A 23,944-nucleotide genomic window follows, 5' to 3' on the forward strand; every position below is an offset into this window, starting at 1 on the left:
GATACATCTTTACAATTTAGTGTTAATAGGGCAGATTAAAAATATGGAACAACTGGGCCATTTCATCATTACAAAATATGGGCCACTTCATCATTAATACCCAGGCAATTAAACTAGAAGAAGCATAAATGTGTATTATTATTTTTTTCCCCCCTGTTTACTGTTAGTTTATTTTCTCGAGTAAATCAACAACTTTAGTCATTATATTATCTGTGACTAAAATATGCAAAACAGGCATTGTATGAGTCACCTGCATGTACTGGAAGTCTTTTAATTACATGCATTAGGAACACTCATAATAACCTATATCTACAAGCATAGAATATGATATAATAATACCAAAGATATGCAGGCAGCATGTAAAACTATTTCTTTTGTGTATCTCTTCCCATTATGGCATGTCTAGTGTTTCTCTCTGGATGTAAAAGGATGATGTAGCACTTTGGGGCGAAAATGGCCACCAGTAATCCAAAACTGGAAGCTAAAATGGCAAATATCTCCACAGCCACTGCATATTTTCCTGGAGAGCTCACATATGCTGGAACAAACGCAATCCACACAGCACAGAAGATCAACATACTGAAAGTGATGAACTTTGCTTCATTAAAATTATCTGGAAGATTTCTCACCAGGAAGGCTAAAAGGAAACTTACTGCTGCCAACAGTCCAATGTATCCCAGCAGCATAGAAAAACCAGCCACTGAGCCAATAGCACATTCATAAACTATTTTAGAGCGGATATACTGGTTGTTTTTATGGGGTGTTGGAGAGGCAGTTGATAGCCAGACTGCACAAATCACAACCTGGAGGGCTGTTAGGACCAGAACTGTGCATCTTTGTTGAACTGCTCCAAACCATTTCATTGCTCCTTTGCCCTCTGGCCTGAGATGACTTAAACACAGCTATTACCACCATAGTCTTGACCAGGATGCTGGAGATACACAGGACAAAGCTTATGCCAAACACAGCATGTCTTAACTGACACGTCCACAGCTGCGGCTGACCAATGAACAGAAGCACACATAGGAAACACAGTTTGAGTGACACCAGAAGTAGGAAGCTGAGCTCTGAATTGTTAGCGCGTACTATGGGAGTGTTATGGTGAAGAGCAAAGATGACCATAACAAGAGCGCAGAAGCAGGTGCCAAGCAGGGAAGCAGTGGTCAGAGAGATGCCCAGAGGTTCCTCATAGGATAGAAACTCTACATCTTTAGGGACACACTGATCTTTATCTTTATTGGACCAGAACTCATCTGGACACACTGTGCACTCAATAGCACCTACGATTAAGAAAAAGAGAAAAGGCAAGAATTTAAGAGGAAATTGGGACATTTTCATATTATAGTGAAATACTGTTTACCAATAGTAAACTCTTCAATAGAATTAACACCTGTTGTATTAGAAATCTCTCCATCTCCACATGACAGACAGTCAAAACAGCAGACAGGAAGGCCCTTCCTTGTGGCTCGTCTGGTTCCTGGGGGGCAGCTCTCACTACACACAGACCGTGGGGGCTGAAAGAGACATTATCTTTCATGTGTTTGTTGTCTCTTTTACATAATGATGAGCGTGGCTTTTGTATTCATTTATTTGTCTTATCACAGCATTGAATATTTTTTAGACTACATATATGCAAAAATGATGACATTAACATGCAGTGTTACTTACCTTTTTTGTCTCAAAGTTCCAGTAAATTGCTTCTTCATCCAGTGTGAGCACCGTCCCCGTTGCCACCCCTTCATTTACTACACCGACTGTGTAGATACTTATTGACCCATCAGAGCTCGGCTGCCAGTTTAACACATCATAGATGGCCAGAGCATCTCCATTCTTATCAAATGACACATGATCCCCAAAACCTGTTGTGAAGTTCACTTTCTGTAGATAGTGAACCAGCTGTACAGTTTGTAGACAGGACAGGTGTTATATATATAATATATATATATATATATATATATATATATATATATATATATATATATATTTTTTTTTTTTTTAAATTTGAATTAACGTAGAGCATATATTTTGCTTTTCCACATATAGCTAGTCTATATGCCTGGAGAGAATCTGCACTATTCATGTGGGTCTTACCTGCCAGGGTTTCAGGTTGATTATGTCAGCACAGCTGTTCCCACTGAATGGTCCTCTACCCTTCTCACACTGAATCAGGTCATGAAGCGCATGTGCCAGGGCATAAACTGCCTTATAGACATTATACGCTGCCCTCAAACCTGAAACATCAGTGTATGGTGTGTTTGTGGTGCTCAGATCCTCCTTTCCTGTACACACCTTTTTCACTTGCTCTCCATCTGTCTCTTTATCCCCCGTTTCAAAACTGCACCCAAACATGTTCTCCCAGAAGATCCTCAACATATTATTTCTTGGATCATTGCTGGGACAAAGACGTAGCAGAAAGTCACGAAGCCCCTGAATTTCTCCACGCCTAACGGCAATGCCCAGTGTGCCCCTAAGAAAGGGCAGGAAACGTGGAGTGTGGTATACAGGTGAAGTGGCCCAAGCTTCACTTGCAATCCACTGCTTTCCTGTCATGTTCTGCAACACCACCTCATCCATCAAAGGCAACAGAAAGGATGATGTAGAAAAAACAACAACCACTCTAGCTGTAGAAGCCTGAATTACTCCCATTATTCGCTGAATATCTCTGTGGTTGTTATCATGGGGCAGGATTTCAGAAAAAGCAAAACAATGTCCAAACAGCTGCATTTCCTGCTGGAAGGACTGAGCAGCGTAGATACCATAGTCATCATCACTGTAGACAAGACCAACCCAGGTCCATCCAAAATGCCTCAAGATCTGAACCATAGCCCGCACCTGGAAGGCATCACTGGGGATAGTTCTGAAGAAAGAGGGGTACTTTTTCCTGTCACTTAAACAGGAGCAGGTGGCATAGTGACTAACCTAATTAGTGGAGATGGAGAAAGAAGAGAAGAGATGAGCCCAAAAAATAGTGTGACAAACAAACAAACAACAGCAACAAAAAAAAAAAAAAATTCATTTTTTTTATACACAAACAGATGAGAAGTTTCAGAATATATATAGTGTGTGTGGCAGAAAAGGACACCAAATTTATCTTAAAAGTGCATTTGCACACAGTGTATTTTTACTTTTTTCATCCCATCTTACTATAGGTACTCGAAACAGTCCCAGAACACTGGAAATCGCAATGGAAGGAGTTGAACTAGGATCCCCAACAATCCCAATCACCGGAGGAGGGCCAGTGCAGTTTAGGTTTGAGAAGGACTCCTCTGTCCCACTAGCCAGGGATATGGCAGCCCGGAATGCCATTCCTAGCCTCACACAGTTGTCATAAAGATGGTAACCAAGAGTGATGTTAGGCAGCAGACTGGGATTCTTATTTATCTCATTTATTGCAAAAGCCATGGTCTGAGCCTGCTGGAAGCTTTCCATATCAAATCTAGGAAAGACAAATGTTAAATGTGTACATTTAGTGAAACTAAAAGATAATTAAAATACAAATTAATAGAACCATTAACACATTTCAAATACTTCTGAGTTAAAGCATCACTTGCGGACTTGTCAAATACACAGTAGTTTCAACACAGACATACAATTTTTTTTTTTTTTTTGTCAAGGCTTGTTATTACTGCTGTCAACACAATTTGAGCAAATTAAATGATAAAAGAGGCTCAAGAAGAACATTCATTTTTTTTTTTTTATTAATTAATTAAGTTATTTATTTATTTTTAAATATGTTTCTCTCCTCTTTTATAGTTAAGCAATATGTCTGGCTCCAGACTCACTTTTCACAGTGTGGTGGTTCTGGTTTCGTTTTAAAGCTCAGATCTGGGAACACTGTGAAAAAATGAACCTGAAACAGGCCTCCAAGTATAACATCTCCATCCTGGTACATTCCATTCAATTTGAAGCGTCCTTGGAGCTGACAGGTACCTGATCTGAGGATTGAAGCTGCAGATATACAGTTAAATGAGAGGAATAGAAAAATATACAGTGTGATGCACATCTCTTGTCCTTTCTCACTCACTCAGCTAACTAATTTATGATGAAGGTTGTGGTTGAAGGTTGGAGGGGTGTTACTTTAAAAGAGCGGGTGGTGCCATCCTTGGAAATCAGGACGTCACCATCCGATCTCATCATGATTTCTTTTTCTAAACAAGGTTAAGAAAAGGTTAAGAAAGGTTAAGAAACCTAAACAAGATTACAAAGAAATTACAACTTTAAAGAAGAAGTTTTATTTATATAGTGTCTTTCTATAGCTCAAGGTCATTTTTTATAGTGCATGCCAAATAAATTTGAACACACACTAAAAACACATGAGGCCACATGAAGCCACATTACTGAACATATATTTCAAACAGATATATTTTTAGCTGGGTCATAAAAGTAGACAGAGAAGAAATGTTATGGAGAGTAAGATGTAGTGAGTTCTAAGGTTTAGAAACAGTAACACAAATTGACCTTCCACCTACAGTGGACAACCAAAATCTAGGAATGGCCAAAAGGTTCAGAATTATCTATGGTATTTTCTTTGGTGTTTGCTTTGGTGCCAGAATAGTACTGATGTGTTTTTTTGTTAAATCAATCCTTAAACTGGGAGAGAAAAACAGGCAAGAAATAATGGACTTTTTTCAGTGAATTACTTCTCAGGTTATTTAGAAACAACTGAGAAACAACTGGTTTTATTGCTATAGCATATTATATTTTTTATATTAATTTGTCCATGTCTTCTACTTGACAGTGATTTTTCTCAGAATGTCCTCTAGATGTCAGGCATGCATTTATCTTTTGCTAAAAAAGCACAGATAATTGGTCCATTCAGTTCATACAGCTTATAAAAGCTCTGAACGCAATGTATACAATTAATTAATGACCTAATTTATGTTTTGGTGTGGGCAGTCAGAGTACTGGCAACATGTGAGAAGTGAAAGTATGCAATAATAAGTGAGGGTAAGTTACAGATTAAAATATAGAAGTCCCAGTTATGCAAACCGGCCCACTTCAAGCACTGCTAAGTTGTGATTACAATCCTTTTTTATGCAATTGCAAAATGTTTACTGTATACAACTTACCTTTTTTTTCTGTGACTGCATGCTCTTGTCACAGTTCTGTTTAGTTTAATTTTTAGTGACTTTTAGTTTATTTTCAGTGTTTTCTTTGTCTAGCTTCCTGCCACTTATGAGGTTTTTTTTTTTTTTTGTATTTGTATTTATTATTTATAAAGTACATTTCAATTCAACAGAAGTTGTCCAAAGTGCTGTACCAGGGTTTCTACGGGTTTCATCAAATCTAATTTAATGCTTTTTAATGCCAATTTTTAAAGGCATATATATATATATATATATATATATATATATATATATATATAATGTATATGTAAATGTCGGTAGATGACGTCATAAGGCAATTAGAATATTCATCGTGTCAGTGTTGCATTCGCATTCTGCCAAGTGTCAGCCCTTTACATTTTATTTGCTTCTCTGGTGCTACCCTTTTTGCTCACATAATATATTTTAATACAGCCAAATTCCCAATAAAATTGTTTCATCTATATATTTTCTGTTTTTGTTGTCAGACAATATGAATTGACGACTGAAACGCGGCCCATTAAGACTACATACAGGGCTCGACATTAAGCCTTTCCATTCACTTGTATGTTTCTTGTACGATTCACGTAAAATGTATGATTCATCTTTCATTTTAACCCTCTACTGCACACATGTTGATGACACATGAAAAAAAAAATATTCCACATAATTTTTTGGTTCATTTGGGAACATTTTATTGATATATTTTTTTTTTGACCACCCCCACCCTCTCCCCTCCCCAAAATATTTCTTTGTTGCCTCAGGGCAACATTGTGCAACAATGGTACAGAATCATAGAATTTTTTTTTTAACAAAATGTCAAGAAATCATTCAATAAAAAGGGAAAAACACTTGAAAGACATTGATATATTATATTTGATACATGCATAGGTCTGTATCATGTAGTGTGTCATGCCATATAATGTATTTCATGTAGTAAGATTTCACTCTGTACGAAACTTCAAAAAGCAGTTCTTCTCTGCTGTGAAATAGTGGTGCATGTTACAATTTTTGCACATCACTTTGGGCATTCCTGCACACCCAGGAACCCTGCATCTTCCCTTCTTATAACACATTATGGCCAATGTGAGGTATTGTCCAAAACATCTTCGAAAAGTACCCCTTATCACACAACGTTGCCCTGAGGCAACGAAAAGAAAAACTGAATTTCTGAACATACAAAATAAAAAAAATTCATAAAACTTAACAAAAGTCTTCTCTACACTTTCATACACACACACACACACACACACACACACACATATTTTTGTATGTACAGTTCATGTCATTTTAAATAAGATTACTAAAGCAAATAATCTTGCCTTCTTCCCACACCATGTGCTGCTGTGACCATGTGTCAGAACAGGACGTCCCACCTTTAAATGGTGCTTGATAGTGACTCCCACATCTTACTGGACTGTTCTTTGATACTTTCTCAACATTTCTAAATTTACTAAACACAGGGCTTAAGAAAACTTTCCATTGCCTGAAGGCAACGCTGTGCTGTAGAGGGTTAAATTCTTAAATTCGATCAATAAATTTAATTAGAATAAGACACTAGGGGCTGTTACCAATCAAATTAAATAATTTACAAATTTAAATGTTCCCTCTAAAATGTAAGTGACTTAATATTAAATATTTATTAACTAAACAGTTGTATGAAATCAGTGTCACGTTTTTAATCATGACGGTAGCCTATTTAGGAAAACAGCATTCTTGGTCGTGTGACTTTGCTTACCTGTATTATAAAAACTTCTTTTTGTGTGTGCTTCGCTCATGTTTCCATTTTTCCTCAAGATGGTGCGCGAGCCTCATCGCGCAACCTTATCATCACTACATTATACAGCCTATTATCATCCACTTATGGATCGCCAACTAAATGTAATAAAATCAGTCATTCTCGCGGTGTTTTTTTTTTTTTTTTGGTATTGAAGTTTTAATCAGGTCTTAAAATTCTCTTTCACTTGCCCCTTCAAAAAATACACTTATCCCGGACTAACTGACAAGCATAGTGTCGAGCCCTTACATGTTAAACCAGCGCTAAAATCCTGATTTATAACATTTGACAAAATCACCATACACATAATATAAAGACATTTGCTGTGATTTTGGCTATATGTATACGTAAAATGATCAGTCAGGTTAGAAGCAATAGTATCTATTTTACTTGTTCTCTGACATCCTCAACTGAATGCGCTGCTTCTCTCAGCCACTCACTGAACAGAGCAGACGCAGGTGCGCCTGCGGCAGGAAAGCCGCGCTCGTGCAGCAGTACCGGGCAGTCTCGGAAGCTAGATCAGGTTAACAAGAATATTCGTCACAATGCGCTTTCTTGGATAAAAAAAAAAAAAAGTTTAATAACTTAATGTTTTTTAATGCCCCGCGGATACCCTGTGTACATTAAAATAGACAAATACAAGGCCCAATTAATATAAAGCATGCAAAACATAAAACACATACACATCAAGAGTAAAACCAACAAAAAACAAGAAAACATAAAACACATACACATCTACGAATTAATCACCCGGAAATTTAAAAGCCGTAATAAGTAGATGAGCTTTTAGCAAGGATTTAAAGCTAGAAATTGTCTGAGCGGAGTTGTCATGGTTACTGATATGATTAGTTCTATTAGTTCAGCTGTGTCTCCTTATTAACCTTGTTTGTACCACTACTTAAGTTCCTTTGGTTCCTCTGTTCATGGTCGGTTGTTGTTTGTGTTACATACCCTCAGTTACGCCGTGTGGATTGTCTGTGTTTGTTTTATTATTAAATGTACTGGAACCTTTCTACGCTTCTTCATCTTTGGATTTTTAAAGTTGTGACAGCTCTGGGTACTGTTATTTTTTTCTTCTTTTGATGATTCTTTTTTTGATGTAGTGTCTAATGAATGCTCTGTAGTGTTTATATATTCACTAGGGCTGTCAAAATTAACGCGTTAACACAAATTAATTTTAAAAGCACTAATTTTATTAACGCACGATTAACGCAGCGTGCATTTTCTGTTTGACCCGTGGCCTAGACCGTAGTTGGAGAAATGGAAATGCAGCCATAGGGGCCGTGTATGACAAGCCAAAGTATTCACATGGACAGACGTCCGATTGCACACTGACCCGTCAAAAGCATGCGATTTGACAGCAAAACGTGCGTTTTTATGGCAAATCACACGTCGAGGAAATGGGCGAAAGCATGTGCTCACTTTTTAGGGATGGAGTCTGTCATGTTTTTGTCCGCTAAAGGTTTAGGACTCTTGTATTATCATTAAACCCAAACAAAACAACATGGATAAATTTGCCAGAGGATTGTAATTGTTGAGTTATTATAATCCAGTATAATTAAGTTAAAAAAAAAATAAAATAAAATAATAAAAAAAACAGAGCATTGCATTTGAAAACATAAAACTTTTCTTTAAAATTGATTTAAAAAAAAAAGATGATTTTTTTTTATTCATTTTTAATCATTAATTTAATGTGTGCTTCATCTTTTATTTCAAATTCTTAATTTGATCAATAAATTCAATTAGAATAAGACACTATGGCACTATAACCAATCAAATTAAATCACACAGAAAGTTTCAAATTACGTTAATTCTTTTCTCAATCGCACTCTGTCTTTCACTTCGGAGCCAACCGTGGTGTTCCTGTTTGGTTCGTAGCTATTCTGACTTGGAGTGAAACTCTACAAGCCTGTGAAGAGTGATTTCAGCGGTCTTGTGTTGGTGTCACGGCACCTTACAGCGAGGTCGCGAGCTGCAGAGGAGCCTGAGCTTCTGTGCTTTTAACTGCTGTTCTTACAGCATATTTCCCTGCCTGTCTGTTGACGGTTGCGATTTGGGCCGGTTCCCTGCTTTGTGATCGGGGAGTGGTGTACCCGATCACATCGCGACTGATCCCTGTGTGCTTCAGCACGAGATCAGAGCTGATTCCCCTTCTAAAAGAGCTTCACAGACGAACCCTGCATCTTTTTCAAGATGTCATTTCGTCTGTGCATTACTGGATGCGGTCGTTCCCTGGTCCTTCTATGGAGCGACCAGTCGTGTCCTTCGGCGCGCCTGCGGACGATCAGATGTCGATCGCGGCATCGGAAGGTGAGCATGAGTCCTCGGGAGATGAAGACTCGGCTGCGTTGCCTCCCTCCGGGACGGTAGCGTTGCCCGAGGCTGATCCTGATCTGACGGCTATGCTTTCCCGGGCCACCGAGAAGGTCGGGCTCGTGTGGAATCCTCCGTCACGTCCCGAACCATCTTGGCTGGATGATTGGTATCTCGGGGCGGCCCGCGCTGGTCCTTAGCGTCCCGCCCCAGTGCCATTCTTCCCGGAAGTGCATGAGGAGGTGACCAAGTCCTGGAGAGCGCCCTCGTGCCATGCCCGGTCCCTCCTCTGCCTTCACCACCCTGGATGGCGGAGAGGCCAAGGGGTACGCTGGGATCCCCCCAGTTGAGTGGTCCGTTGCGATGCAGCTGTGTCCAACAGCCGCCGGCTGGCGTGGTGAATCGCGTCTCCCATCCCAGGCCTGTAAATTCTTTTCAGGTTTGACGGAGAAAGCTTACAGAGCCTGTGGACAGGCCGCCTCCGCTCTGCATGCCATTGGTTCCTGCACATGCCATTGGTTCTGCCTTGCCACTCTCAGCCCCCTCTCATCTCGCCAGCATGTTCCAGTGTGATGGTCGAGGCCGCCTCCCAGCCGTCTCCCATGCACACTGCCACCTCGCAGAGTCTGACCCCACTTCGGGCGGGCCTCTATGCCGTCCGAGTCGGGTCCCAGCAATCTGCTTCGCTGTCCCACTCCCGGTACGTCTGTGGTGCCTTTGGTCCCGCTGGCTCGGTGTCTGGAAGCCTGGATAGCACTCCCCAGCCCGTCCTGCTGGCTCATTCGCACTATCAGACTCGGCCATGCGATTCAGTTCACCTGGCCTCCCCCGGTCTTCAGGGGTGTCCACTACACTCGCGTGTCTCTGGACATTGCACCTGTTCTTTTTTTTGTGCGGAGATTGCTGTCCTCCTGGCAAAGGATGCAATCAAGCTGGTCCCTCCAGCCGATATGGAGTCAGGGTTTTACAGCCCCTACTTCATTGTACCGAAGAAGGGCGGTGGGCTACGGCCAATCCTGGATCTGCATGTCCTGAATCGGTCCCTTCAAAGGCTACTGTTCAAGATGCTTACGCAGAGGCGCATTTTCGAATGCATCCGTCCCCAGGATTGGTTTGCAGCGATCGACCTGAAGGACACGTACTTTCATGTCTCGATTCTGCCTTGACACAGACCCTTTCTACGGTTTGCGTTCGAGGGTCGGGCATATCAGTACAAGGTCCTACCCTTCGGGCTGGCCCTGTCGCCCCGCATCTTTACGAAGGTTGCAGAGGCGGCCATTGTTTTGCTCAAGGAACAGGGCGTTCAACACTGGCTCCATGGCCGGGTCCCAAGATGGGCGTGGCAGCGCGGTACGTTCCGTGTCCCCGTGACACCGAACTGCCATTGCACTCTCACCAAGTGGTCGGATACATCAACCATCAGTGTGGTCTACGCTCCCACCGCATGTCGCAACTCGCCCGCCATCTCTTGCTATGGAGTCAGAAGCATCTGCGGTCGCTTCATGCCATTCATGTCCCAGGCGTGCTCAACCGTGCAGCCGACGAGACTCCATCCCCAGGCGGTCCAGCTGATTTGGCAGCGCTTCTGGGCTGCACAGATAGATCTGTTTGCCTCCCCGGACACTGCCCACAGCCAGTTGTTCTATTCCCTGACCGATGGCATGCTATGGCACGGATGCTCTGGCACACAGCTGGCCCCGGGGCCTTCGCAAATATGCGTTTCCCCCCAGTGAGCCTTCTCGCACAGCTCCTGTGCAAATTCAGAGAGGACAAGGAGCAGGTCTTGATAGTGGCTCCGTACTGGCCCACTCGGACCTGGTTTTCGGATCTGACACTCCTCTAAGTGATCTCCCCCAGGCGGTGGTAAACTCTATCACTTCCGCTAGAGCTCCTTCAACTAAGAACCTCTATGTGTTGAAGTGGAACCTGTTCATCGAATGGTGTCACCGAGAGGACCCCCGATCATGTTCGGTCAGGTCTGTGCTTTCCTTCCTGCAAGAGGGCTTGGAGCGAAGGCTGTCTCCCTCCACCCTCAAGGTGTATGTTGCCGCTATTGCCGCACATCACGATGCAGTTGAAGGTATGTCGTTGGGGAAGACCGACCTGATTGTCAGGTTCCTGAGGGGGGCGAGGAGACTAAATCCGCCTCGTCCTTCCTCTATACCCTCTTGGGATCTCTCCCTGGTTCTTACATCTCTCCGGGGTCATCGCTTCGAACCTTTGCAGTCAGTGTAGTTAAAAGTACTGTCCCTTAAGACCGTCCTCCTTGGTTGCATTGGCCTCAGTCAAGAGGGTAGGGGACCTGCACGCATTTTCGGTCGACAAATCGTGCCTGGAATTCGGGCCCGGTGACTCTCACGTCATCCTGAGACCCCGGCCTGGATATGTGCCCAAGGTTCCTACCACTCCCTTCAGAGATCAGGTAGTGAACCTGCAAGCGCTGCCGTCGGAGGAGGCAGTCCCAGCCCTGGCTTTGCTCTGTCCCGTCCACGCTCTGCGCCTGTACATGGATAGAACGCGAAGCTTTAGGACCTCAGATCAGATCTTTGTCTGTTACAGAGGCCAGCAGAAGGGAAAGGCTGTCTCCAAGCAGAGGATGGCCCACTGGATAGTGGACGCCATCGCCTTGGCTTATCAGTCCCAAGGCGTACCTTGCCCGCTCGGGTTGAGAGCCCACTCCACTAGAGGAGTGGCCTCTTCCTGGGCGCTGGCGCACAGCGCCTCGCTTACAGATATCTGTAGAGCTGCGGGCTGGGCAACACCCAACACGTTCGCTAGATTCTATAGCCTTCGTGTGGAACCGGTATCTTCCCGTGTACTCGCTTCCAGCAGCCGGTAGACGCGAAGAGCCCGTTCTAGTGTCGGCTTGCAATGCCATTCCCGCCCCCTGGGCCAGATACGTGCATCCATTACTCCAGTGAGTTCCCCGCTTGGCGAACCCTGCCGAGTTCCTCCGCCTCTCCTTGTGGCTCGGACATTGCGGAGTGTCTGATGCCAGGCCAAACGTCCGTCACCGATGTTGATGTTTGGCTGGGTGCCATATGTCGTGACTCCTCCATGTGAGTGGTCCCATATGTGTATTGTCCACGGTCAACTCCCCACGGTGAGCCCATGTCTTTCCCTTAGCAGAGCCAGCTCTGCTGTCACCTGTCAGATGAGTCTCCCCCTATGCTTAGGCTGGAGCCATCCCAGGGACTCCATATGTGTATCTCCACGTAAATTCATCCCCCGCAGGGTAGGTTGTGGCCTCCGCAGCGTCCCCTACGGGTTCGCTTCCCCAGTGTTGTCTAAGTCTTACTGTAGTGGGTCTTGCGGAACAGCAGTAGACTCTCTCAGTGTAAGCTCGCCCCCTTCTCTGCCTCACTGGTGCGCCAGGTGGCTAGAGCTTGCGCTGGACACTGGAAGAGGTCTGTAGCTGTGGCGTTTTATTTGGGATCCCAATTCGTCAGTCACTACTGACGTACGTCAAACGTGACCGACTGAAAGGGAACGTCTCGGTTACGTATGTAACCCTCCTTCAGGGAACGAGGGTTACATACATAACCGAGATGTTTTATTATCATCCATTCAAAGGGTAAATACTTCGGAATAATTTTGTACTGTTATGTAAACATGGTTCATGTAACAAACTGCAGTGAATTATAAACAAGAGAGTGTTATTCTTGTTTTGTTAAGAAATTTTACTTTTTAAAAAGTGAAAACCTTTGCTATAGTGTTCTGGAAGAATGTGTTGATTTGGGACATGTATGAAGTTTTTTGGTAGATTTAGTGCATTTTGAATATGAAATTAACTGATGTGCCAAGATGAAAGTTGGTTGGGAGAACTGTGTGAAGAGTTGAAAAAGTTACCTAAGTATTAAGAAATGTCCTAAAGATTGTAAAAAACATATTAATAAATGTTCATTTCCAGCATACTGTATTTTGGGTTCATTTTAAGCAAGCAATGTAATAGTTCAGTTAAATAAAACTACCCAGCAGGTTAGATAATTATTTAGGGTGTACTCACACTAGGCACGGTTGCCTTAAGCCGAGCCCGAGCGTGATTATCCCCCCTCCCCACTCCCCCCGCTGGCCTGCACTCACACTGCACTTAACGTTCCAGGCCGAAGCATGCTTACATCATATACGATGCAACTTTTTGAATGGAAGAAAATAGGAAGAAATGCACTTTCGCTAAGATACTGCCTAATATATAGGCTATTTATAATTTATGCAGCACAGCGATTTTCAATAGCACATATCAGAGAATTATTACGAAGGCAGCTTTACTCGCAAACTACAATTCCTGTTCATCAATAAGGTGAGAATCAGACCCGTTATAAACCCAAATACACTCAAATTAATTACATGAATTGAAAAGTGTACTATCAAAGCATTAATAAAGATGTTTGCCGTCATAATGGTGACAGTAGCGCACACAAAAGTAGTATCTATTCCGTGCTCTGGCATGGTTAGCGTTCATACTGCATGCGAACCGCGCTAGTGTGAGGCGCTCTGAACCGTGCCCGAGCGCGTATGACCCCCAAAGCCCGGTTTGTTTGACAAGTGTGAGCGCTCCGTTCCGTGCTCGGGCGCGGTTTGTTTAGCCGTCCCTGTTTGTCCAATAGTACTGGGGACACTTGGTACACTCAGTAGCACCTAGTAGACATAAACAGACACTGTGGGTCAACCAGATTTTCTATATAGCATACATTATTACTGTCAGCTGCCTTTGTTATAATCCTCCGATACGTGCAAGTGAAAATCGTTGCGCGGCATAAATGATAAATATATTAGGCAGTATCTTAGTGAAAGTGCATTTCTTCCTGTTTTCTTCCATTCAAAAAGTTGTATTGTATATGACGGCCCGGAATGTTAAGGGCAATGTGAGTGCAGGCCAGCAGGGGATTGGGGAGGGGGGACAGTCGCGCTCGGGCTCGGTTCAAGGCAACCGTGCCTAGTGTACACCCTTAAACTAACCACTGGGTTAAAACAACCCACTCCCTGGGTTTGTTCATTTTCAAGCTTGGGTTGTTTTTTAACCCAGCATTTATTAGAGTGCAATATTGACTGATTTGTTTCAGTTCCAAACAAAGATTACAGCAGAACCATCATCTCACAGTAACACTCAACTGTTTCATTACTAAATGATTCAGTGTTTTAAATGAATCGGTCGATGATTCAATGGCCCATTCATAAACATCTTATTCTTGAATGAATCAGCCGTTTGAACGAATCGTTTGAATGGATGACTCAATGACTCACTCATTAAGACGGTCACTTGCCGCCACCCACTGGCGGTTTAGTTTCATGTTCAAAAGTCAAATAATTTTTTTACCCAATATTTCTTATTTATATATTCAAAAAATATTTAAAACAATATCACAACTATTTAAAGGAGTGGTACTTTTTCTGTGTGATTTAATTTGATTGGTTATAGTGCCATAGTGTCTTATTATTCTAATTTAATTTATTGATCAAATGTCAGAATTTAAAATAAAAAATGAGGCATACATTTAATAAAATGATTAAAAAATGCCCTTTATAAATATGGAATGCCAAGTCTGCCGAAATTAAAAATAAAAAAATACATAAATAAATATACAAAGAAATGTAAAAAATAAAAAATAGAAAAATAAATAAATATACATAGAAAAGCAAAAAAATAAATAAATAATTATTTATACATTTATTTCCTTATTTATGTACAGTGTCCTCCACAAATATTGGCACCCTTAGTAAATATGAGCAAAGGCGGCTGTGAAAATAAATCAGCATTGTTTATCCTTTTGATCTTTCATTCAAAAAAAAAAAAAAAAAAAAAAAATCACAAATTCTTTCATCGAATTAAAACAACTGATAGTGGTATTATATTTCACATTTCATAATGTGAAATATTATTTCACATTATGAAATAAATGTTTTTCTCCAATACATGTTGTTGGCCACAATTATTGGCACCCCTAGAAATTCTTATGAGTAAAATATCTCTGAAGTATATCCTCATTCATATTTACATTTTTTAGCACACCAGGGTGACTAGGAGCATGAAACTGTCCAGCCATAACTTCCTGTTCCACAGGAGTACAAATATGTGTAAACACAAAGGCCAAATTCCTTTTAATTATTCATCACAATGAGTAAAACCAAAGAATATAATTCTGATGTGCAGAAAAGATTGTTGAGCTTAACAAAATAGAAAGTGGCTGTAAGAAAATAGCTAAAGCATTGAAAATCCCCATTTCCACTATCAGGGCAATAATTAAGAAGTTCCAATCAACTAAAGATGTTACAAATCTGCCTGGAAGAGGACATGTGTCTAAATTTTCCTAATGCACAGTAAGGAGGAGAGTTTGAGTGGCCAACGACTCTCCAAGGATCACAGCTGGAGAATTGCAGAAATTAGTTGAGTCTTGGGGTCAGAAATCCTTAAAAAAAAAAAAAAAAAAAAAAAAAAAACATTACTAAACAGCACCTACATCACCAAAAGTTGTTTGGGAGGGTTTTAAGAAAAATCCTCTGTTCTCATCCAGAAACAATCTCCAGCATATTCAGTTGTCAGACAAGACTGGAACTTCAAAAGGGACCGGCTTCTATGGCCAGATGAAACTAAAAAAAAAAAGAGCTTTTTGGCAGCAAACCCACCAGATGGGTTTGGTGCACACATGGATAAAAAGTACATCATGCCCACAGTTAAATATACTGCTGGGTCTTTAATGTTGTGGGCCTATTTTTCTGCTGGAGGTCCTGGACATCTTGTACAGATACATGGTTTCATGGATTTTATCAAAATACTAACAGATAAAAATCAAAACCTGATCGCTTCTGCTAGAAATCTTATAATGGGCCATGGTTGGACCTTCCATCAGGACAATGATCCAAAACAAACATCAAAATCAACACAAACACAGACGGAGGCAGACAGGTAAGTGTAAAACAGGATGTTTATTTATAACAGAGGCACAGATACTGGAAGATGGAGAATGCAGATGAGTAATGGCACAAGCACTTTAGAGCAGTCAGTTAGTTGAATTGGTAATGGAGGAATGTCTCTTTGCAGGAATGGGATGACCGAAAGAAATCAACGATGGAAAGGAGGACTGACGAAGGACGACGGGAGGAAGAAGATCGGCTCAGGTAAGTAGCAGGTAAGGAGTCCAGATACGTGTGACGAGACCAGACACTGAAGTGCAGGGAATGAGAGTCTTTATAGTGTCTCTGATGATGAGGTGCAGGTGCAGGTGATTAGAACTCAGGAGATTGTGAACGAGTGGGTGGAGCGTGTAGATCTGGTGACGATGTATTGGTGGGTGCTGGCTGTGAGTGGCAGTGGATGGCACTGTATATATTTATTTTTTCCACATTTATTTATTTTGTCTTTTATTTATTTATACATTTATTCATTTACATTTTTATTTATTTCCAGATTTATTTATGAATTCCATATTTGTTCATTTCCACATTTATTCATTTCTAAAAAATTTTATTTCTACATTTATTTATTTTTACATTTATGTATTTTTACATTTCTTTGTCCGTAATGAGGAGGGTGTGGTTTACCCCAGACTTAGCAATCGAGCTCAGAGTTGGTGAGGGTGAAGTGTTGAGGACCTTGTGGTGTTGCCGAAATACAAGAAGTGACAGTCACAGCATTACTGATTATAATGGGTTCTTTTGGTGTGGTCTTATTATTAATCACACGTCTCTTATTATTAATCTCACGTCTCACATAATGTCATCCAAAGAAATGGCCTCTTGCATCCCTTCCTGTGTACCACAGTGGTGTTGTTGTGTTTTTTTGTTTTTTTTTTCAACACTATCAACAATTAACCCTCTGGGGTCTGAGGATTTTTGGGGCCCTGGAGAAGTTTTGACATGCCCTGACATTTGTGCTTTTTTCAGTTTCATAAACATATTAATGGAAGAAGTGTCATTACACTGTATTCAGCACGAACTGGCTACCATAATATGTGAGCAACATGTATGTACATGTTTGTATTTTTGAAGAAATAGCGTTTATGCGTGGTTATTGAAAAAACAAAAAACTTAAGTCACTGAAATAAGGCCACAAAACCAATATTATATATGTGTTCACAAGACTGGGTAATGGAGGTTGTAGACAAGAGTTTTTGTTTTTGAGTGATGTAAAAATTATCCTGCCTACTCGTTCATATAAAACAATATATTGGTTTTAATTTTGTAAGACACTTTTTGTCAAGAAACACAGTATGCATGGAGGCGTGAATCTTCATAAATAATGCTGTGATTCACACCTGAGAAGACAAAGACCCGCATAATGACCTGCATAATGACCTGCATAATGACCCGCATAATGAGCCCTTTCAGTCAGGAAGGCTATGTGAAACATGCTGATAAAAGTATTAACATTAATATAATGTCCACTCTTGACAAAAAAAAAAAAAAAAAACAACATGATTTTTGTGATCTCATGCATGCACATATTATTGCACATGTGAAGAAAATTTTGTATAGGCCTATTATAGTTTAAATTACAGTACCAGTCAAAAGATTGGACGCATTACTATTATAATGTTTTTAAAATAAGTCTCTACCAAAAGAATTCTAACCAAATAATGGTTTTCTATTTTAATATACTTTAAAATATAATGTATTTCTGTGATGCAAAGATTCTGAACATTAATGTTACCTCTATGGCATTTCATGTAGGCTATTATATTTGTTATATTATGTAGCCTAAATGTTAATGTGCAGTTGACAAACTATACATCGTTGAAAAGATCTAAGACTTAAGCTTCACATTTTGACCTGTTTTACTCTTATAGTGACCGTAATTTGTTAATAGCCTGAGTGGTTACCTTTGACAAAACAACATCCATCAGGGCTTTTAGCTTAAAAGCATGCACATTTGGATAAATATTGATGGATTCTCATATGTTTATGTCAATTTTCTATACAGAGGAGTAATATTTATTCAATATTTATTGTCATCCTTATGAGCGCTGGATACTGTGTTTTCAATTCATACTTGCAGTCGGAGGGCGCTCTGTGCACATTTAGTCCACAAATGACTCCTAATGAAAAATAGGCATACCATGTGACATTCCAGGAACTAACAGAGGCTTCCAGAGATCGTTAACCATGGCTATAACATGCAGATAGACACTTTTAAAGATAATAATTAATGCAAGGTTGCGACGATGTATACATGTATTGCCTCAGAATTTGCGTCTGAAATAGCGCTCGCTCCATGGGCGTGGCCGAATTAGCGGATAATGAGCTGACTCACAGACGTCTGACATGTCTCTCTTTTCATACAGATTACAGAAACAGAGAATTTTTGTTTTCGATTGGACTTACACGATTTAAAACCTGACATTTCAATGTTTCTTTAGACATAAGTCTCATTTTTTTTTATTAGTATTCACTAAGTTACAGTTCATTTTCTGAGAACTATCAGATTGGACTTCGTTCAGGAAGAGACTGCGGCTCGCGCATCATGTTTGTTTTCTTCATTTTGCAAAAAGCACAACATTTTGTTTTTACTGTGAGTGTACACAAATGAAAGAAGATATTTCACAGATTAAAATAGTGTATAATTCTTAATTGTATGTGCAAAATTGACGGAGTATTTTGAGTCTCTTTCATACTGATAAGAAAAAAAAGCAAGGTGGTATCGCCGGCGCGACCAGCCGACCTCTGAGTGTTAATATGCAGCAGCCAGGTTGTACAGCGTTCAGTAACCATGATTTTGCCAACTAAGACGTTACTGATTCAGCATATTTTGTTGATCCTGGAACAACATTCCTGTCTGAAAATTTAGTCGGTAGCACTTTACAATAAGGTTCATTAGTTAAACATTAGCTAATGTATTAACTAACATGAACTAACCATGAGCAATACATTTGTTACTGCTAATCTTCGTTAAAGTTAGCTAATGAAAATACAGTTGTTCATTGTTTGTTCATGTTAGTTCACAGTGCATTAACGTCTCGGTTACAAAGGTAACCCTCGTTCCCTCAAGGAGGGAACAGAGACGTATTTCGGACAGACTGACTAATAGGAATCTCGCCAGAGAGGCCAATCTGCTTTGAGTGTAACTAAAACGAGCCAATGCACATTGGCATGCAATCACATGCAGCAGCTGCTCGCCTCGCAGCGCTGGTATTTAATGAGCAGCAGGTGCATTGCATCTTCAGGTTTTCGCTGAGGAGCCGAACAGGTTAGTCAGCAGCATCAATGAATACAGCGACTGTGGCGACGGGACATACGTCTCCGTTCCCTCTTTCAGGGAACGAGGGTTACCTTTGTAACCAAGATGTTCCCATTCAGTCGGTCATGTTCAACGTACATCGGACAGACCGACGAATAGGAATCCCTACCAAAGCACCACAGGAGCTGCCCCCTTCCAGCTCTCTGTTGCAAGCCTCCTGTACCCCCTTGCCTAAGGACGGTGGGACAGGGCTAACACAGAGAATGTCGATCACTGCTGTTCCCCAGAAAACCCACTCAGTGAGACTATTTTATAACACTGGGAAAGCGTACCCTTTCACTGGAAAGGAACGCTGCGGAAGCCACATCCTTCCCTAAAGGAGTTATGTGGAGAAGTACATATGGACTAACCCCGTAGAGCTGTACTACATATGGAAGAACTGAGGTGACTCCAACCCGATGAGAGGTGGGTTCTCCCAGAGGGAAAGACATGGGCTTCGTTTAGGAGCAACCATTGAACTACACATATGGGATCCCCGTAGGGTCACACATATGGAACCCAGCCTAAATCCAGTTCTCAAGGATACAACGGAGTATAGGCCTGGTGCCAGATGCTCCGCTACGTCCGGCTGCTGAAGGGAATCGGGGGACTCAACAGGGTCTGCCTTGTAGGGACTCTCTAGAACAATGAGTGCATATCAGCGCAACAAGCCAACACTAAGCCGAGGCCTCTCCGTGCCTAACCTGAAGTGAGAACACGGGAGGAGACCGACTCGACACGAAGGCTATAGAATCTAGCGAACGTGTTAGGTGTCACCCAGCCCGCAGCTCTACAAATATCTGTCAGCAAGGTGCCACGAGCCAGCGCCCAGGAGGATGCAACACCTCTCGTAGACTGAGCATGCAACCTGAGCGGGCAGGGCATGCCTTGTGCTTGGTAAGCCAAGGCGATGGCGTCCACTATCCAGTGGGCCATCCTCTGCTTGGAGACAGCTGGTCTGAGGTCCTGAGGCTCTGAGGCTTTGAGTTCTGTCTATGTACAGTCGCAAAGCGCGGACTGGAAAGAGCAAAGCCAGAGCGAGGTCTGCCTCCTCCGGGGGCAGCGCTTGTAGGCTCACTACCTGGTCCCTGAAGGCAGTGGTAGGAACCTTGGGCACATAGCCAGGGGTCGGGGCCGGGGTCTCAGTACCATGTGGCAGTCGCCCGGCCTGAACTCTAGGCATGATTCCTCGACCAAAAATGCCTGCAGGTCCCCTATCCTCTTGATTGAGGCCAATGCAACAATCAGCAAAATCTTCATAGACAGAATCTTTAAGTCTGCTGACTGCAAGGGCTCAAAGGGAGCATTCTGGACTGCTCGAAGCACTAGAGCAAGGTTCCAAGAGGGTATGGAGGGGGGTCGAGGAGGATTTAACCGTCTCGCCCCCCTAAGGAACTTGACGACCAGGTCGTGCTTACCAACAGACTTGCCATTGATGTGGTCGTGGTATGCGGAAATTGCGGCAGCATGAACTTTGAGGGTGGAGGGAGACAGCCTACGCTCCGACCCTTGGTGCAAGAACGAAAGCACGACTCTGATCGAACATCTTCAGCGGTCTTCTTGGTGAGAAGAACACCAGTTAACAAACAGGTTCCACTTCAAGGCATAAGCACGTCTCGTAGACGGTGCACGTGCTGAAGTGATGGTGTTAACTACCTCAGGGGGTAAGTCACCTAGAACCTCCGCGTCCCGTCCAGGGACCAGACATGGAGTTTCCAGAGGTCTGGACGCGGGTGCCAAAGGGTGCCCCGTCCCTGAGAAAGAAAGTCCTTCCTCAGAGGAATGCGCCAGGGAGGGGCTGTCGCGAGGAGTGAGAGTTCCGGGAACCAGGTCTGGTTGGGCCAATAGGGCGCAACTAGCAGGACCTGCTCCTCGTCCTCCCTGACTTTATATAAGGTCTGTGCAAGTAGGCTCACTGGGGGAAATGCATATTTGTGAAGGGAGGTTTCTGGGGAGGCAAACAGGCCTAACTGAGCCTCTCTGAACTCTCTCCAAATCAGCTGGACCACCTGGGGGTGGAGTCACTACTCTCCCGGCAGCGCAGTTCGTGAGAGCTTGTCGGCCACACAGTTGAGCACACCGGGGACATGAATGGCGCGAAGCTACCTCAGATGCTTCTGACTCCAAAGGTGGAGATGGCGGGCGAGTTGCGACATGCGATGGGAGCGTAGACCACCCTGACGGTTGATGTATGGAACGGTCGCATTGTTGTCGATACGGACCAGCACATGCTTGCCCTGTAACAGCCCTTTCAGGCTGCTCAGGGCAAGACGTACTGCTAACAACTCGAGGCAATTGACAAGCCAGTGCAGCTGGGGGCCCATCCACACCCCTGAAACTGCATGCCAATTGTACGTGGCACCCCAGCCAGTGGCAGAGGCATCTGTGAATACTACAGCATGCCGGGACACCTGCTCTAGGGGCACTCCTGCCCGAAGAAACAAGGGGTCCGACCACGGGCTAAAGGCTTGGTGGCATTCAGGAGTGATTGCCACTTGGTACGTGCCGCGTTGCCACGCCCATCTCGGGACTCTGCCGTGAAGCTAGTGCTGAAGCAGTCTCATATAAAGCAAAGTGAGGTTACTGCCGCTGCGGCTGCCATATGCCCCAGGAGCCTCTGAAAGAATTTCAGTGGGACCGCTGTCCTGCCTTTGAACGTATCGTTGATTGCTGAAAACTAATCTTGGGGACGGATGCACTCGAAAATGCGTTTCTGCGTGAGCATTTTGAACGGTAGCTTGTGGAGGCTCAGATTCAAAACTCGCAGGTCCAAAATCGGTCGTAACCCACCTCTTTTCGGTACAATGAAGTAGGGACTGTAGAACCCTGACCTCATATTGGCTGGAGGGACCGGCCAATGGGCATCGACAGCTTTCACAGCAGTGAAGTGGACGCCCCTGAACTTGGGGGGACGCCGGGCGAATTGAATTGCATAGCCGAGCCTGGCGGTCCGAATGAGCCAGCGAGATGGACTGGGGAGCACTAACCAGGCTCACAGAGACTGTACAAGTAGGATCAAAGGGACCGTAGGCGTACCCGCAGTGGGGCAGCGAGGTGGAACGCAGGGACGCGGCTGCGGCAGGGGGTGCCCTCGGCCCTCGCCCTCGGCAACGAGCAGGCTGATCTCTCGACAGGTCAAAGTTCTCGACTGCGTTGCCGAAAAAGCCAGTCTGGGACACGGGGGAATTAAGAAACCTGACTTTGTCGGTATCCCTCCTGTCGGCCAGACACAGCCAGAGATGGCGTTCCTGGACCACCATAGTGGACATCGCACGACCCACTGGCCGCGCTGTAACCTTCATCGCACGAAGCGCGAGGTCCGTCGCGGCACGAAGTTCCTGAAGAACTTGTGGATTGTGACCACCCTTGTGCAGGTCCTTCGGTGCCTTGACCTGATGGACCTGCAACAACGCCATAGCGTGTAAGGCGAAACCGGCTTCCCCGCAAAAATCTGACGAATGCTTATAGGCCCGGGAGTGGAGAGACGGCTCCCCCCGCCAGGTGGAGTTAGGGCACAGTTGCATAGCAACGGCCCGCTCCACAGGGGGATGCACGTATAACCCTTCGCCGCACAGCCATCAAGGGTGGTGAGGGAGGAGGACCCACCGGAACGGTTTCGGGCAGTAAAAGGTGCTGTCCACGTATCGGTGAGTTCTTCATGCACCTCCGGGAAGAAAGGAACCGGGGTGGGTGGCTGTGAAACAACACGCGCCACCCCGAGATACTAATCATCCAACCGCGAGGGCTCGGGACACGGTGGAGGATTCCACATGAGCCTGACCCTGTAGGTGGCCCGGGAAAGCATAGCCATCATCTCCGGATCTGAATCGGGCACCGTTACCGTTCCCAAAGGAGGCAACTGCGCCGACTCATCATCCCCAGAAAAATCAGGCTCACCCTCCGATGCAGCTATCGACATCCGGTCACCGGGGGCAGCTCCGAAGGATATGGATGGTGCACACCTTTGAGATGGCCCACCGCGCTCCCCTGGCAGCTCTACTGGCTGCGGAGTGCAGGAGGAGTGAGGGTTCCCAGGGGGTTGGTTCCCCGAAGGAAGTGCGCTCACTGTAATCCTCAGATCACCGGTACCGCTGCCCAAAGCAACCCTCTGAGGAGGATTGGATCGAGGCAGCGGCACCAGGATTCCGCCCCTTTGCAGGAACTGGAGTCTCGATCGCAACTCCAAGATGGTCATCTTCCCACAATGGGATGCTTTATACCCAGACACATGACGCAGCGATCATGACCATCCCTCGGTGCCAGGTAACGACCGCATCCAGAAACACACAAGTAGAATGTCTTCTTTAAAAAGACGCAAGCTTTGTGTAATCTCTTTCAGGGACTTGCTCTTAAAAGTGCTCAAGCACGCAGAGGAACAGCCGCGGCAACACAGACAGGGATTGTGTGCAGCCTGTCGTGTGCTCTCCTCTCTTTGCAGGCACTCACTCTTACCGGCCATCATAACGGCTTTTTAGCACTCAAAAGCACACCGTTACCGGCCGTGAGAACAGCCTTTTTAAGCTGAAAGAACAGCTTTTTGCTCAAAGGGCAAAAACAAAC

The 23,944-nt window shown here is 43.7% G+C and overlaps 1 pseudogene; it reads right to left on the reverse strand.

The window, feature by feature from the left end:
- Positions 1-365: 365 nt before the first annotated feature.
- Positions 366-23,579, reverse strand: LOC127499575 (extracellular calcium-sensing receptor-like; annotated as a pseudogene).
- Positions 23,580-23,944: the final 365 nt, after the last annotated feature.

This window comes from Ctenopharyngodon idella, chromosome 18, assembly GCF_019924925.1.
Source record: "Ctenopharyngodon idella isolate HZGC_01 chromosome 18, HZGC01, whole genome shotgun sequence".
In the NCBI taxonomy this organism is placed as follows: Eukaryota; Metazoa; Chordata; class Actinopteri; order Cypriniformes; family Xenocyprididae; genus Ctenopharyngodon; species Ctenopharyngodon idella.